This window comes from Schistocerca nitens, chromosome 1 (genome assembly GCF_023898315.1).
Source record: "Schistocerca nitens isolate TAMUIC-IGC-003100 chromosome 1, iqSchNite1.1, whole genome shotgun sequence".
NCBI classification, from domain to species: domain Eukaryota; kingdom Metazoa; phylum Arthropoda; class Insecta; order Orthoptera; family Acrididae; genus Schistocerca; species Schistocerca nitens.
Window position 1 is genome coordinate 1,111,383,579 of NC_064614.1, and position 17,318 is coordinate 1,111,400,896.

Genomic DNA, 17,318 nt, shown 5'->3' on the forward strand with positions numbered 1-17,318 from the left:
TTCTTTCACCAATATAACCCGAGATATGAGCCCCAGAAAAAAAAACCGTTCTTATACGCAGCGTTTTTGAAGTATGCTGTGGTACGCTTATGGATTAAACTGCACACTTCATACGAAATACAGATGGAGCAGAGAGGTGAGGACATTAGACGAGTATATAGCCCACACATTAAGCATACGTTGGCACATTCCAGTATAAACTTCATTCCGGACTCTAGGATGATGTAATGGTTTAATAATTACAGTATCTAAATTTCACCTCATTCCCGCAAATTCCTCAGCTTAAAAAAGAAGAAAAAATAGAAAATAGGGAATCATTTTCGTTACTTGTAGTTATAGTTGGTACAGGGCCCTGTACAAGAGGATAGCGGCCTAGCAAACGCTCATTACAGCCAGCCAGCTAGCAATGCCATTGCAAGGCCACGAAAAGCCTTGTGTGCGGAGGCACTTCTTGAATTATACACCGCGGCACGCGGGTAAATCCAAATTATACGTCGCCCGTCTCTAATAGCCGGCGCGTTTGCTGGAAGGCGGCCAGTTTTTGCGCTGAACTCGTACTAGTTATAAGGCTGTTTATAGCTCCCACACCGTATTCCACTCGATGATGCAACTGCAACACGCTACAAGAAGCTACTTCCTTGTGATAGAGCTCAGAAGATTTGAAGACTAGAGTTGGAACAAGGGCCGGCCGATGTGGCCGAGCGGTTCTAGGCGCTTCAGCCTGGAACTGCGCTGCTGCTACGGTCGCAGGTTCGAATCCTGCCTCGGGCATGGATGTGTGTGATGTCCTTAGGTTAGTTAGGTTTAAGTAGTTCTAAGTTCTAGGGGACTGATGACCTCAGATGTTAAGTCCCATAGTGCTCAGAGCCATTTGAACCATTTGAAACAAGGCGTTAAATCTGAATGGATAATTTATTGACGAAATTAAGTAATTTATTTATTACTGCAGTGTGTGCTATGTGTTAAAATGGCTCTGAGCACTATGGGACTTAACTTCTGAGGTCATCAGTCCCCTAGAACTTAGAACTACTTAAACCTAACTAACCTAAGGACATCACAAACATCCATGCCCGAGGCAAGATTCGAACCTGCGGCCGTAGTGGTCGCGCGGTTCCAGACTGTAGCGCCTAGAACCGCTAGGCCGCTATGTGTTACGTATGAAATGTTGTAGTACACAAATGCTCTCCGTTCAAAAATAGGAACAGCATTAGCAGTGCAAAAATGGAGACAGCATTAGCCTGATACAGTTATTTCGTTTTGCGATATATGTATTGTTCTGCAGGTGAGATTCATGTGGTGCATGACAGCATCTTCGTTACGCCAATCGGCTTCGTCTTCATAATATCCACAGACGAATTTAGCAACTTCGGACCCCTAGACTGAATCCGTGTAGCAGTTCCTACCACCAGAAAAAATAGCTAAAAGTAGCGTTTTAGAGAAATTATAAAATTAAAAGCCTATCACTCAACGTTCAAGGTTTATTACTCAATTGTATAAAATTGTGCTTTGCAGTTGATGATTTAATTAATTTATGAGCTTAAAAAGACGTAAAGAATCGAAATCGTTCACCACAGTTTATTGACATCGCTATAAACAACTGTTGTTATTGCTGTGGCCTTCAGGCCGAAGCCTGGCTTGATGCAGGTCTCCATGCTACTATTTGCCGTGCAGGCCTCTTCATCACTGCCGTAACTGCTGGAATCTACAGCCATATGAACCTGCTTACTGTGTTAAGCCTTGGACTCCCTGTGCAATTCCCCCCGCCTTCCCACCACATTATCTTCTATTACTAAACAGTTCTTTGATTCCTCGGGACGAATTCGACCAACTGATCCTTCGCTTAATCAAGCTGTGCTATAAATATCTCTTCTACCCCTACCAATTCAATACCTCTTCATTTATTATGAGATCTACCCATCTAATGTCCAATATTCTTTTATAGCATCACATTTCAAAAGTAATTATTATACGCTACATTCCAGACAAATACCTTCATAAAAAAACCTGACACACAAATTTATATTAGATGTTAACAAATTCCTCTTTTTCAGAAATATTTCTTTCGCTATTGCCAGTCGACATATTATATCTTCTCTGCTTCACATATCGTCGGATATTTTAAAGCCTAAATAGAAAAATTAATCTACTGCTTTTACTGCCTCATTCCCTCATCATCACCTGATTTAATGCGACTACATTCCATTACCCTTGTTTTACTTTTGTTGATGTTCATCTTATAACCTCTTTTCAACACACTATCGATTCCATTCAACTGCTTTTCCAAATCCTTTGCCGCCTCTGGCAAAATTACATCATCGGCAAACCTTCAAGTTTTGTTTCGTCCCCCTGAACTTCAATTCACTTTCCAAATTTCTCGTTGATTTCCTTCACAGCTTGCTCATTGTACAGATTGAATAACATCATGTGTGGGCTACAACCCTGTCCTACTCCTTTCTCAACTACGGCTTCACTTTCATTCCCATCGACTCTTACAGCTGCAGCCTGGTTTCTGTGCAAGTTGTAAATAATCTTTGGCTCCTTGTATTTTTTTTTTTTTTTTTTTTGCGCCAACTTCAAAATCTCCAATGGATATTGTGAAATTCTCTCTCTGAAAGCAAAAAGGCTGTTAACGTGTTTTTCCCTTTTTTCAACCTATCTTTATAGTCAAGCCAAAGTGACAGTTTCGCATCGCATGTTGCTACATTTCTCTGGAAGCCAACCTGCTCTTTCCTGAGGTCACCTTTTTCCACTTTTTCTATTGTTCTGTAAATAATTAGTGTCAATCTTTATGAATTAAATACATTACCTGCCAGTGTGCATTGATTTACATCAATGGGGCAAGTTGAAAATTTGCGTCAGACCGGGATTCGAACCTGAGTCTTCTGCTTACTGGGCAGACGCGCTGACCACTACGCAATCCACACACAGTGGTCACTACAACCACACGGACTGCTCTGGCACACCTTCTGTCAGACCCAAATTCTCAACATATACCACGCACTATTGTTGTTGTATTGTTTGTAGTTCGAAGGGACAGACACCACATATCTAATTAAGGCAATGGCACCAAGCTCGAACTCTTACGGGAATGGGCAAGATGCCGCGAGTAATGAGGCTAAAGAGCTAGGGCACTACATCAGTAGTGTGTGCTATAAGTAGAGCACTTAGGTCTGACAGGAGGCGTGCTAGGGTAGTCCATGTGGTAGCAGTGACCACTGTGTCTGGATGGCAGACCACGGGTTAGTCTGGCCTTTTTATTGTGGTTGCACCTGTTGTATAGCTATCTGCATTACTGAGGCACGCAAGCCACCGCCGAAGCACCAAGCCACCTGACCTCACTAAGATCCATGGTTCATAGTTGGATAAACAATTGTAATTTAAAAGAAAAATAAAGTTGAGGCATATTCATACAAAAATCAGTGTTTCAGTTGTGTAACTGTAAGGAAACGTTTTCGCTACCCAAAAGTAAAATAACTAAATAAACGTATCAACCAAACAATTGTCTAATTCAAATACAAAAAAAAACAAATCAAACAAACACCATCCGAACAGGCCTTGAAGGCTCAATGATACCGACCGGCCGCCGTGTCATCCTCAGCCTTTAGGCGTCACTGGATACGGATGTGATCAGCACACTGCTCTCCCGGCCACTATCAGTTTTCGTGACCGGTGTCGCTACTTATCAATCAAGTAACTCCTCAATTGGCCGCACAGGGGCTGAGTGCACAACGCTTGCCAACAACAGTCGGCAGACACCAACAGTGGCCCATCCAAGTGATAACTAAGCACGACAGTGTTTCATTCAATTTCAATCCGTTCCCAAATAATCATCCTTAAAATGAAAGTTTTAAATAGTCCTATTGGCTAACTGACTTGCGCGTACGCTTCCTACTAATAAAACTACTTCTAACATCTTCATACCTTATTTATCTTAAAATATCACTTTCAGTACTGAACGAAGCCAAAACGTTGAGCCTGTTTTCTAATATTGAGAGTCAACGCCTGTTTTTACACTACTGGCCAATAAAATTGCTACACCACGAAGATGACGTGCTACAGACGCGAAATTTAACCGACAGGAAGAAGATGCTGTGATGTGCAAATGATTAGCTTTTCAGAGCATTCACACAAGGCTGGCGCCGGTGACGACACCTACAACGTGCTGACATGAGGAAAGTTTTCAACCGATTTCTCATACACAAACAGCAGTTGACCGGCGTTGCCTGGTGAAACGTTGTTGTGATGCCTCGTGTAAGAAGGAGAAATGCGTACCATCACGTTTCCGACTTTGATAAAGGTCGGATTGTAGCCTATCGCGATTGCGGTTTATCCTATCGCGACATTGTTGCTCGCGTTGGTCGAGATCCAATGACTGTTAGCAGAATATGGAATCGGTGGGTTCACGAGGATAATACGGAACGCTGTGCTGGATCCCAACGGCCTCTTATCACAAGCAGTCGAGATGACAGGCATCTTATCCACATGGCTGTAACGGATCGTGCAGCCACGTCTCGATCCCTGAGTCGCCGGCCGCGGTGGTCTCGCGGTTCTAGGCGCGCAGTCCGGAACCGTGCGACTGCTACGGTCGCAGGTTCGAATCCTGCCTCGGGCATGGATGTGTGTGATGTCCTTAGGTTAGTTAGGTTTAAGTAGTTCTAAGTTCTAGGGGACTGATGACCACAGCAGTTGAGTCCCATAGTGCTCAGAGCCATTTGAACCATTTGATCCCTGAGTCAACAGATGGGGACGTTTGCAAGACAACAACCATCTGCACGAACAGTTCGACGACGTTTGCAGCAGCATGGACTATCAGCTCGGAGACCATGGCTGCGGTTACCCTTGACACTGCATCACAGACAGGACCGCCTGCGATGGTGTACTCAACGACGAACCTGGGTGCACGAATGGCAAAACGTCATTTTTTCGGATGAATCCAGGTTCTGTTTACAGCATCATGAGGGTCGCATCCGTGTTTGGCGACATCGCGGTGAACGCACATTGGAAGCGTGTATTCGTCATCGCCATACTGGCGTATCACCCTGCGTGATGGTATGGGGTGGCATTGCTTACACGTCTCGGCCACCTCTTGTTCGCACTGATGGCACTCTGAACAGTGGACGTTACATTTCAGATGAGTTACGACCCGTGGCTCTACCCTTCATTAGATCCCTGCGAAACCCTACATTTCAGCAGGATAATGCACGACCCCATGTTGCAGGTCCCGTATGGGTCTTTCTGGATACAGAAAATGTTCGACTGCTGCTCTGGCCAGCACATTCTCCAGATCTCTCACCAACTGAAAACGTCTGGTCAATGGTGGGCCAGCAACTGGCTCGTCACAATACGCCATTCACTACTCTTGATGAACTGTGGTATCGTGTTGAAGGTGCATGGGCAGCTGTACCTGTACACGCCATCCAAGCTCTGACTCAATGCCGAGGCGTATCAAGGCCGTTATTACGGCCAGTGGTGCTTGTTCTGGGTACTGATTTCTCAGGATCTATGCGCCTAATTTGCGGAAAAATGTAATCACATGTCAGTTATAGTATAATATATTTGTCCAATGAATACCCGTTTATCATCTGCATTTGTTCTTGGTGTAGCAGTTTTAATTTCCAGTAGTGTAACTATGTTTTGAAAATGACATTTCTGCATTGTGGTCTGTAATCTTAACCGGAAGCTAGACTCATAACGATACTGATATTAGGAATACACCTTTGACGTTTTGTAGGTCATGGTTTGGACGAAATGAAATGGGAAATAAATCGCTTTCTCACTCCAAACTGCAAGAATTTCATTAACCATCTTGTAAAAGTCTTTGCACTTTATCCAGCTAAAATGCTGGGGAGCATAAAGTTTTGACAGGGGAATGCTGACTTTATTCATACCAGCTGTCAACTGAAAAAGCCTGCGAAATAAGCCTATCAAAAAGAAGAAAACATCCTTAATGGCTATAAGCGGTCCGCACAATACTATTAAAAAAAGACTTCTCTGTTTTAAATGCTTGTAGGGTGATTCAGCGCACATAGGTTGCGGACTAGCAGCCAGTGTTTAAATACTCAAATGGCCTTGACAGTAATCTATCACATAGAAAGGGAGAGAGAGAAAGCAAAGAACTTGGAAGAGCAGATGAATGAAACAGGTAGTGACTTCAAAAATGATTATAAGATGAATCTCAACAAAATTAAAACAAGGGTGATGGAACATATCGAAATACATGAGGTTATGCTGAAGGAATTAGATTAGGAAATGAGATACCAAAAAGTGGCCGAGGAGTTTGCCGTTTCGGCAGCAAACTACACTGCCTGGCAAAAAGAATGAAGCACCCAGAAAACATGGTCGTATGTCACTCTAGCTTCATACATGTGCACATTATCGGTGGATATGTAAATGATTGGAGTTGCCATTCTCTGTGAGAGGTAGAACGGCCATCAGAATACATTAGCACTGATCGCGTTTATTGTTGTTACCAGGCCTTCTAGGGTATATAACGGGTGTGAACTGCGTCAGATGTTGAGTGACCACTGTGAAAGATACTGAGATACCGTGCAATTGGCTGAGACATCATCATCAGCAACTGGCAGAGTTTGAAAGGGACCTCGTTCTTGGTCTCATTTTGCCGACAATCGAATCGTGCATTACTCATTTCTGACAGTTGCCCCATGTTGGACTGCATGACAATATGAGGGCAGTGATACGCGTTGTCAAGGTTCCAGTCGACCTAGTCTGACCACCACACGGGAAGATAAACGTATTGTGCACCAAGCACATCGTAGCCCTCCACATCTGCGCCTGTTCTCCGAGAGCAAATAATGGACTCCCTGCAAAATTCTGTGTCCCCCTGTAGCAACGGTCAGAGACTAGCAGCAGCTGGATTATGGAATTACGGTCGCACGAGTAGGCTGCCATTAACACCACAACGCAAATGGCTGCATTTCGAGTCGTGCCATGATTGGGAAAAATGGACTGCTGGTGAATGGCGCCGTATTGCGTCCAGCGATGAATCGCGGTTCTGTACTATATATATATGACCATCGTTGGGAAGTATGGTGCTGATCTACTTTTAAAACTTTTACATTGGCAGGTCTGTGTAGTGCCTAATTCCGTACTATATAGGGATCAGAGAATATTGTTTATTATATAGTGTACGTCCCATGCATGTAGCCAAATCCGAGGGCAGCCTTGTATTTTTATTTTTATTTATTTATTTATTTATTTTTTTGAGCTCCAGACTTATTTTTTGGGGGGGAGGAGGTGGGGTGGACTTTCGGATATGTAAGAATGAGTGGTAACCACCTCTTGTATTGTCAACATATATATGGCTATCACAGAACAGAATGACCTACAATCGCAAAGAGTTTGTTTCTGAAAATGTGTTTATACTCCTTTTCGTGTTTTGACCAGCACTACATCCTGTAATTTTCTTTTCTTGAGCAAGGTTAAAAGTCATATAAAGCTTTATGCAGGATCATACTTTCCCATTCGTCTATCAGTTTAACTTCAGTCACCACATTTGCAATTTCAACCTCATGATCCTTTAGAAGTGGAAAATTTGTGCCAATGAACATATCATAAAATTTGAACATAGTCTGGCACCTTCAGGGTCTTACAAAACCATAATGTCAAACTTCGAGGAGTTGTAGAGGGTGTTGTGAGGAACAAATTGAGGACACGAACCTGTGTCTGGAAACATCATCCAATGACACTAGAGAGCATCTAAGTTGTAGGCGCCTGCAGTTCGGCTACCCCTTCAGCAGCAAATGTGACTTTATATGCTAACAGATCGTAGGAGAAAAATCTCGCAATATTATTTGTTGTTCAGTGTTTGCGGTTGATTGTCACGATCGGCAGTGCAGAAGATGGAGCTAGCCACTGTGCACAGACGTCTTGTGTCCTATGAATGCAATGCTCTATCGCCACTGTGGATGATGGTTTTGAACACGTTTCCATCTGCAGCTTACTTTTCTCTTGGATTCCTGTAAAATCTCCAGTATTTTTCGGTATACAGGAGAAAAATACTGTGGATTGAAAACTGTGTCCAAAACAGTCATCCATCAATGCAACGGAGCATTGTATTCATAGGAGACAAGACCTGTATACTCTGCAAACAGCTCTATCTTCTCCACTGGCAATCGTGGCAGTCAGATCAATGAATAACAAACAACATTGCGAGACTTTCTGCCTGCCATGCGTCAGTGTACAAAGTCACGTTTGCCGCTGAAGGGGTGGTCTACCAGCAGGCGCCGGCGCCTATAACTTCGACGCCCTGTAGCGTCGTCGAATGATGTTTCTGGACACGAGTTCTTATCCTCAATTTGTTCCTCATGACATCCTCTACGACCCCTAGAAGTTTGTTGGTATCGTTCTGTAACACCTTAAATAAACATTTTATGACGTACTTAAATACTGGCTCTCTTATGTATGGGTCCCATGCAGTATCTGTTATATAATATGGGTGCTTAGTTGAAACTAATTTCCATACACTGGAAATTGAAGGAGTAAAAAAGGTTTAGTTTTCGTCCCCTCTTTCCCTCAGCTGCTAATCGTTGTCGAATTCAAATTTTCCAACTTTCAGGCAAAGAACCTAGAATTTTGATTATACATCTATGAAGTCGAATATGGAAATAGTCTACATACAAGCATTCCAATAGTCTTTAAGAAGACATCTCGTTTTTAGCACAGTGATGGACCACCGATTTCCAGCTAGTGTCACGTTTTGTGGCATTCATCTCAACATTTGTATTTGTTGATAAATACGATACTTCGTAAATAATGTCGGTTAAATTGTTCGTTTGTGTGGCCCTATTATCAGCGGATGCTGAGAAAATAATTCATTAATAATTGTACCGTTAGTGCAAATAACGTTTTCGTCATGACATCCTTTATGATTCCTAGAAGTTTGTTGGTATCTTTTTACTCGGTTAAATTATGCCAGTGGGAGGGTTTTCTCGTCTGTTGATTGTTTACAGCGGGTATGTGACGTCTGCATGCACGTTTCAGTAGAAGTTTCCCTTCGAAATATGTGTTGCTCGAAAAAAATGAAATAAAATGCGAGACCATGAGTCGATAGCAGCTAAAAACAACATGGCTGACGGTGAAGACTTGTAGAAAGGCTACAATTTTGAGGAGGAGGGAAGAGCGAATGGAGAGAGCAAAAGAGGACTGTTTCCCGCTCCTGCTCTATCCCTTGCAGGTAGTCATCTAAGCCGCCTTCCGTAAGTATAAATTTGAGCAGATCAATTGGTTACTTTTGTGAGATTCGAAATAGCACATTAATATCACTCGGCAGCGAACGATGTTGTACTAATTTACATTTGTTTATAAGCCTGAAATGACTGTATTTGTATGTGCATGAACGTACATAATACATGCACATCAATGTGACTGTTGAATAAGTGAAATGAAAATAGATTAAATTATAAGACTAACGGTCTACAATGCCAGCAAATGTGTCTTAAGCCATGACATGTTAGATGTATTTTTAAATCCAGTTCCGTCTGCGACAACACATTTGGTAGACTTTTCTTAATTTAATATTAATACATTGCTTACTCTCTGCTTCATGAAGATTTTAATCTATTTGTGTGTTAACTGGTTGAGGATTTACAAAGTCGTCGTTGCGTAACAACCGCCTATAGTCATTACAATCGATAGCACGGAGGTAAACTATCTAGAAATAGATATTATCATCGCAAGCTTGCTTTTAAAATTCGCAGAGTAAATATTACATTTTATTGCGCAACAATAGCAATAACATCCAAGGTCCTCGACCTAAAACCACTCAGATATTTCGTACGAGGATGTCTAAAATTATTTATTTATCGCATCCTCGTGGAGAGACGTACTTAGTATAGGTGTTTCACCAAGTCATATTATTAATGAAGACATCTTTCACTGCACAGTTTTATTGTCGACTCATTTTGAGGATTTTTAAGTTGTGGGTCCCTAGTAACAACCTAACTGAACGATTTTTTAGGTTGTAGGAAAGTATCTACACCCACGCTCTGCAATCAATGTGAAGTCTGTAGCACTGGTACGTCGCATAGCCCACTTACTAAAGACACGTCGCGCCGAACGAGGCTGTGCACACAGAAGGGACATCCAACGTCACCACACACAGCGCCATCCACTAATAAAACGAGTTCGTTGACGTGATTTTGCGCTCTCAGAGCTCTTCCGTCGCAGTTGTCTGCTTCATTTGGCTCGCAAACCGTACAGTTTCTTCACGAAAATGGACGCGCGAAAAATTCCTAAGTTAGCTGTATTAAAACGCACATTTCTTCCATTGTCCTAATGCTAGCCATGTTTTTCTATCCGTGGTAGCAATAAATAAAATCTTCAATAGCCTTGAACATGTAATAGGACAAAAAGGAAAACTAAATGTCCGGTCAGGAGCTTACAGAAGTTCATCAAATCGAACAAACTCACTCCTGACAGAGAGTCGGCACTAGTATTACATATCGTCAGATATCACAGAAATTATTTCTATTAATTTCTTGAGGAAGTCCACAACCCTTAAGAAAAAGTGAAGATGAAAAAAAAATGGATACAGCAGGATGCAAACCTGGTACCCATCCATCCTCTGTTCCGTAACGTGGCACCGCCACTATCTACGCTACACCGAAGGTCTACAACGCGGGAGTTTGTTTTTTGATTGAGGGTCTTCTGAAGATGCCAATGGCCTTGCCGCAGTGGTAACACCGGTTCCCGTCAGATCACCAAAGTTAAGCGCTGTCGGGCTGGGCTAGCACTTGAATGGGTGACCATCCGGTCTGCCGTGCGCTGTTGGCAAGCGGGCTGCTCTCAGCCCTTGTGAGGCAAACTGAGGAGCTACTTGAGTGAGAGGTAGCGGCTCCGGTCTCGGAAACTGACATACGGCCGGGAAAGCGGTCTGCTGACCACATGCCCCTCCATATCCGCATCCAGTGACGTCTATGGGTTGAGGATGACACGGCGGCCGGTCGGTACCGTTGGGCCTTCATGGCCTGTTCGAGGGGAGTTTAGTTTTAGTTTTAGGGCTTCTGAAGGCATTAATTGCCGAAATGTTATAAATTAGCATTTGATTATAGCAAATCCTAACAAGAACGAAACGTTTTTCATGAATCTTCAATGTGTCATTGCTTAAAATTCCTAACTTTCGTGACACGAGCTATAACACGAAAATAACTAAATGCCAAAATTCTTTAACCACCAATATGACGTTTCCCGTCATTTTATTACTACGAATCGTACCAATAACGATTCATTGTCAAGACATTTAATGTCCTGGTGCTTAGAAACAGCACATGCTCAGAGGGTGTAAGGCACAACGCAAAACACTGCAATTATGGCCTTCTACTGATCGAAACAAATTCAGTGTGGCATCTCGTTTTCTGCTTGCGGCGTACGGAGCTTTTTTGCTTCCTATTGGTTCTACTTTATATGGCACGTTGCCGAAATATCGGAGAACTTATTCTGTGTTTGACGTGACGAAATGGCTCCTCAACGGGGAATAGCGAGAAGTGGCGTCACAAAACTCGTAGACAGTCACGTCAGAGTTAGCTAACTCGCCCCGTGTGATGCCGGGTTAAGCTTCCTCCACGTTCCATTCGGGGTATGACGACGTTCCATTCGGGGTATGATATTTTTAATACTTCCGTGCGCGCTATGATTAGTGTGGTGATGTATTCACTATTCCAACGGGATGGACACTTGAGGAAATATAATATGTTCATAGAGTCTTTCAAGTAACTTTGGTTTTTCAACCTTTGTAAGCACACTTTTGAGGAACAGTTGTCGTTTGCATATAAGTGCCTCGAATTTCAAGTTTTTATCTTTTCCGTGATGCTTTTCCTTGAGTCAAAAATTCGTGCTGCCCTTCTCTGTATACGTCAAATATCCCCTGTTAGTCGGGGTACGGGTCCCACGTATTTGAACAGAATTCTAGAATGGGTCCCACAAGAGTTTTGTAAGTAATCTTGTTTGCAGACTGAGTGAATTTTCCCGTTATCCTTCGAATGAACCAAAATCTGCCATCTGATTTACTTACGGTTGTTCCTATGTTAGCATTCCACTTCATATTCTCACAAATTATAACTCCCATGTGTTTGTATAAGTTTACTGATTCAAATTGTGAATCAATAATATTGTATACCGTTATAAATTTCTGAACATTCAAAATACGTTGCCAATCTCCTCACAATTTTTATGTACCAATTCCGGACAGCACATTTACCTAGCTTTTCTCAGGATAGTACTTCATTATAGATGACTACATTATCTGCAGGCTACTGTTAAGACTGCCTGCCGGGTCATTACTGTACGTCATGCACAGCAACGATCCCAACACACTTCCCCGGGGCACGCCTGAAATTATTTCTACATATGTCGATCACTCTTGATCCACATCTACCAAAGTAATCCTCACCCCAGCCACAAAGTTCGTTTGGTATCCAATATGTTCGAAACGTTCGTCAATAAGCGTTAATGTGGTAATGAGTAAAATGCTATTGTGAAGTCAAGAAACAGTTGATTGCCTTGATCGTTGGCTTTCGGGTCGTAATGTGAGAGAAGGGAGAGTTGGAATTCACATGATTAATGTTTCCGGAATCCATACCGGAAGGTGTGGAAAAGGTCTTTCTGTTCGAGGTAGCCGGCCGGAGTGGCCGAGCGGTTCTATGCGCTACAATCTGGAACCGCGAGACCGTTACGGTCGCAGGTTCGAATCCTGCCTCGGGCATGTGTGTGTGTGAGTCCTTATGTTAGTTAGGTTTAAGTAGTTCTAAGTTCTAGGGGACTGATGACCTCAGAAGTTAAGTCCCATAGTGCTCAGAACCATTTTTTTGTTCGAGGTCTCTCACTAGACAGGAGCTCAAACTATGTTCTACGATTCTACAGCAGATAGTTGCTTATGGTACAGGACGGTAGTGTTTATCGACCACTTCTGCTACTCTTCTTGTGAACGGGTGTAACTTGTGCTTTCTATTAACTACTGAGCACAGTTTTTTGCTAGAGGAATCTACGGTGTATTTTGGTGAAAACGGGGGCTCACTCATTCGCAGATTTTGTATAGAATCTAATAGGGCTCTTCGTTGCGTTTCAGCGATTTTGGCTGTTTCTCAACGCCATTGACACTAATATCTATATCACTCATCACTGCAGTGTTGTGTGAAGTGAATTGTGTAGATATTCTATGATCGTCCTCTGTAAAAGGAGATCTGAAAACGGAATTCAGCGTTTCCGATTTTTCTTTGCTACTCCCAATGTCAGTTCCCGTGTCAGCCATGGTCGTCTGGACACGGACCTATGTGGCACTGGTAATCTTTACGTACGACCGGAATTTCTGTGTGTGTGTGTGTGTTTTTTTTTACAAGTTTTTTTTAAATATGAATCTGCTATGATAGTCGTTGTCGTCTTCGTGCAATCCCTTTACAACACGTTTCTATTAGGACGTATGTATCTATAAATCTATGTTCGTTTTCTTTACAGATTGTTTACGGAGCTTGTATACCATGGAGCATCCTTTCCATAATGAACATTCTGCTTGATGGGTATCCATCCAATGCATGGTGAACTATTCTTCGAACCTTAAGCCATAGTTCCTTCACATGTTCCTACCCAATGCCAATTCCTTCGAGTTCCTGCCTCTGTTTCTATATTTAGTTTACTAAACATATACACTGATCAGACAGAACATTATGACCACCGACTTACTATCGACATAAACCCATCCGGGCGATAGCAGCAACACCTGGTGAGGAATGACTGATAGACACATGCACGGTGCTCAAATGGCTCTAAGCACTATGGACTTAACGTCTGAGGTCATCAGTCCCCTGGAACTCAGAACTACTTAAACCTAACTAACCTAAGGACATCACACACATCCATGCCCGAGGCAGGATTCGAACCCGCGACCGTAGCAGCAGCGCGGTTCCGGACTGAAGCCCCTCGAACCGCTCTTCCGCAGCGGCCGGCCATGCACGGTGCACGTAGTATCAGTGAGTGCGCTGTCTGGGTGTACGAGCGGGAAGGCCCGCGGTGTATCTGAGTCTGACCGAGGGCAGACTGTGATGGCCCAGAGGCTCGGTATAACCATTTCGGAAACTGCACGACCTGTCGGGTGTTCGAGGAGAACTGTGGTGTCTTCAACATGTGGCGAAATCGAGGTGAAACAACCTTTAGACTTCGTGGGTTTAAGAGGCCAACCCTCATTATAGATGTCGGACGTCGTAGACTGGGCAGACTGGTAAGACAGGACAGGCGCCGAACTGTGGCGGAACAAACATCGGACTTTCACGCTGGGCAGACTATAAATATGTCTGAACACAGTGCACCGAACACTCCTAACGGTGGATCCCCACAGCTGACGAACCATGTGTGTGTCAGTATTAACACCACGGCATCGGCAACTGCGACTGAAATTGGCACGTGACCATTGGCACTGGACATTGGCGCAGTGGCAGAGCGGTGCAAAGTCTGATAAATCCCGATTTCTTCCTCCTGCGGATGGGAGGGCACGAATCCGTCGTCTACTAGGGAGCAGCTCCTTGAAACCTGTACTGTGGAGCTTGTGCAAGGCACATGACAGCCAAGGTGTGTCGTACACTGGTTGCGAACCACGTACACCCCATCATGACAAACATGTTTCCCGACGACAGCGGCGTTATTCAGCAAGATAATGCGTCAAGTCACAAGGCCAGGAATGTGGTGGAATGGTTCGAGGGATGTGCTGGGCCCCTAGTTCGGCAGATCTGTGTCCGATCGTACACATGTGGGATGTCATTGAAAATGGCGTCCCCGGAATTTACGGGAATTAGGTGACTTGTGTGTGCAGATGTGGTGCCAGCCGCATCCAGCGACCTGCTAAGGCCTCATTGCTTGGTTGCCACGACGGGTTGCCAATGTTATATACGCCAAAGGAGGACATACCGGCTGTTAGGTAGCTGGTTTTAGTTGTCCTTCGTATTGTGGTAATTTTTATTGCTACAACTACCTCATAGTCACCAAAACCAATTTCAGTGTTTACTTCATCAAAGAGATCACGTCTGGTTTTCTTTTTATCCCCAAGCCTTAGTGTTGCAAAAGCCAGAGGTTACGTCTGTCACAATTATTCTAGCTCAGTTTCATGTTGACAACTGTGGCACCATTGACGATCTGACTTCACAGTCATCAGAATACAGCAGTTGTAGAACTGCGTTCACGCACAAGGGTCATTTCGATGCATTCTGGTAATGCCTAATTCCTTGACAAATGGTCAACTGACATTTTCTTATGGCGACTGCAAATCTTGTTTGGGTCAGATTCCCATTCTAGGACTATACCACTGGGACAGTAAATTGGAAACTGTCTCTCTGGCATGTCTATCCCTCACCAAGGCAATCGCTAGGAGTGTGGCTGTGGAGTAGTAATTGTGCGCAGAGGCCAGTCGTTATTTCCAGATGCTGGTCAAGGATTCCAGAACTGTCATGTTCACTACTGAGCTAGATCCCCGGAAATTTGCAAGGGACGTGTGAAACCGAGGTGGTCTGTGGATGAGTGTCTGGACGCCACCCACACCAACACCACTTTGTCCGATAAGTGAACCAATTTTCAACGACAAATTGCTCATGCGCTTTCCAGTGAATCCATTGATTACCTCTGGGGCCAACGTTGCAATCAGGGGCACCATCAAGATGCCGGAAAACCGCCAGCGCCTCTGCGTGCAACTGACTCACGTTGGTCTTTTTAAAGACAGCTCGCAAAGTCTGATGCAACACAGGAAGATGAGTCATATGCATTTCTTGCTGTGGACGAGGTTATATGATCGTTAGATCCTCTGCGCAGAATCATATTCTCCATCGATGTTACCTTACAATCGGCGCCTGCCACATCAGCCGCCACGATAATGCTGCATATTTAGTTAGAAACACTGAGCAGAAAGAACAGACCCATAAGAAGAAAGCGTCATCCTGTCCTGTCTCAGAGGTGTCAAAATGCAAAGTGGTGTCGGCAGTGTTTAATGTATATCTGAGAACTTTTAACATTGCAGCAATCGTGAATAATTAAATGATTATAAAGAATACGCCTCGATTGCAAATAGAAACCGGATGTTGACCTAGATTTCGGCGCGGATAACCACGCCTTCTTCGGAACACACTAAAATTAATAAACGGCCTCTTTAGGCAGTTTGTCGTTTTAGTATGTTCCGAAGAAGGCGTGGTTATCCGCGCCGAAACCTATGTCAACATCTGGTTTCTATTTGCAATCGAGGCGGATTCTTTATAACCGTTTTTTTTTTTTTTTTTTTTTTTTTTTTTTTTTTTTTTTTTTTTTTTTACCGAGAGGTTCCCACACTGAGATTCCATCCTTGTCGCCACTAAAGTGTCCATGCCTGATAGAAATGTGTAATCGGTGAACAAAGCTAATCACTGTATAAACACCAGGAATGAAAGCCAGAAGGCGACGTCCAAAGCAGGGTCCATATCCGAATAGCAGCTAAGCGACACTTAGGAAATAAATCTGCTACAACGGCTGAGGAGACAAGAGAAGGAAGTATGTTTTCGTACTTTAACTAAATAATTACGGTGAATTTATATTAAGCAGCTGTGTCATTATTTCGATGGCTCTTCCTAGTCCATCCTTGTAATGTTTTATTTCTATAATGTGTTTTCTAAAATAATGATTCAGGCCGCATTGGGGAGAGGTAGCCAGAACATTTTTTGGTGGCAACGAACGAACACTGATGCTGCTCATTCGTCGCTTAATCCATCGTTTCAAATCTATACGTCCCTGAGATCATTTTTCCGATCTTTTATATTAGCGATCCAGGCTATGTTTACAAGCGAAAGGAGTAATGTTTCAGATCGGTCATTAGGCTCGCAACAATGTCGCCATGCAACAGTCTCGTTGGTCTGATGCAATAATACATCGGGAGTGCAGAAATCATCACAGTAAAATATTTACTAAAGTATATCCGTTTCAAGATTTATTCTGCAGAAGCAGAGCCTCCAACGAAGCATTACATTAAATTATGGTGTTTCAAGTTCAACCAGTTCAACTTCAAATTAATATTTTCAGAAGACATAAATTCCATTAAATCGTATAAGAAACACTATAAAATCATCAGTAGAATTTCTGTTGGCATCTGAGATGCATGCACGACAGTAACAGCTTCAGCTTTAGTGGGATATGGGGAACATCATCATCCCGCATGCTGCCGTAACTTGGCGCGCTATGTGCAACCATCTTTACAGTGGTGGTGATGCATAGATTGATGGGTTCTCGGACAAGTTGACGAATGATTCGATGGATAGAGCTGGTGTTGGATATCGAACACTATTAATTTCTACGTCTTTATT

The 17,318-nt window shown here is 43.3% G+C and overlaps 1 protein-coding gene and 1 pseudogene across 1 annotated transcript in view; both read left to right on the top strand.

Moving 5' to 3' along the window:
• The window catches only part of LOC126199011 (protein unc-93 homolog A-like), a 315,006-nt gene that overhangs the window by 117,575 nt on the left and 180,113 nt on the right, over positions 1 to 17,318 (top strand). The gene's annotated exons all lie outside the window — the stretch shown is intronic.
• On the top strand, positions 10,674 to 10,791 carry LOC126212956 (5S ribosomal RNA; annotated as a pseudogene).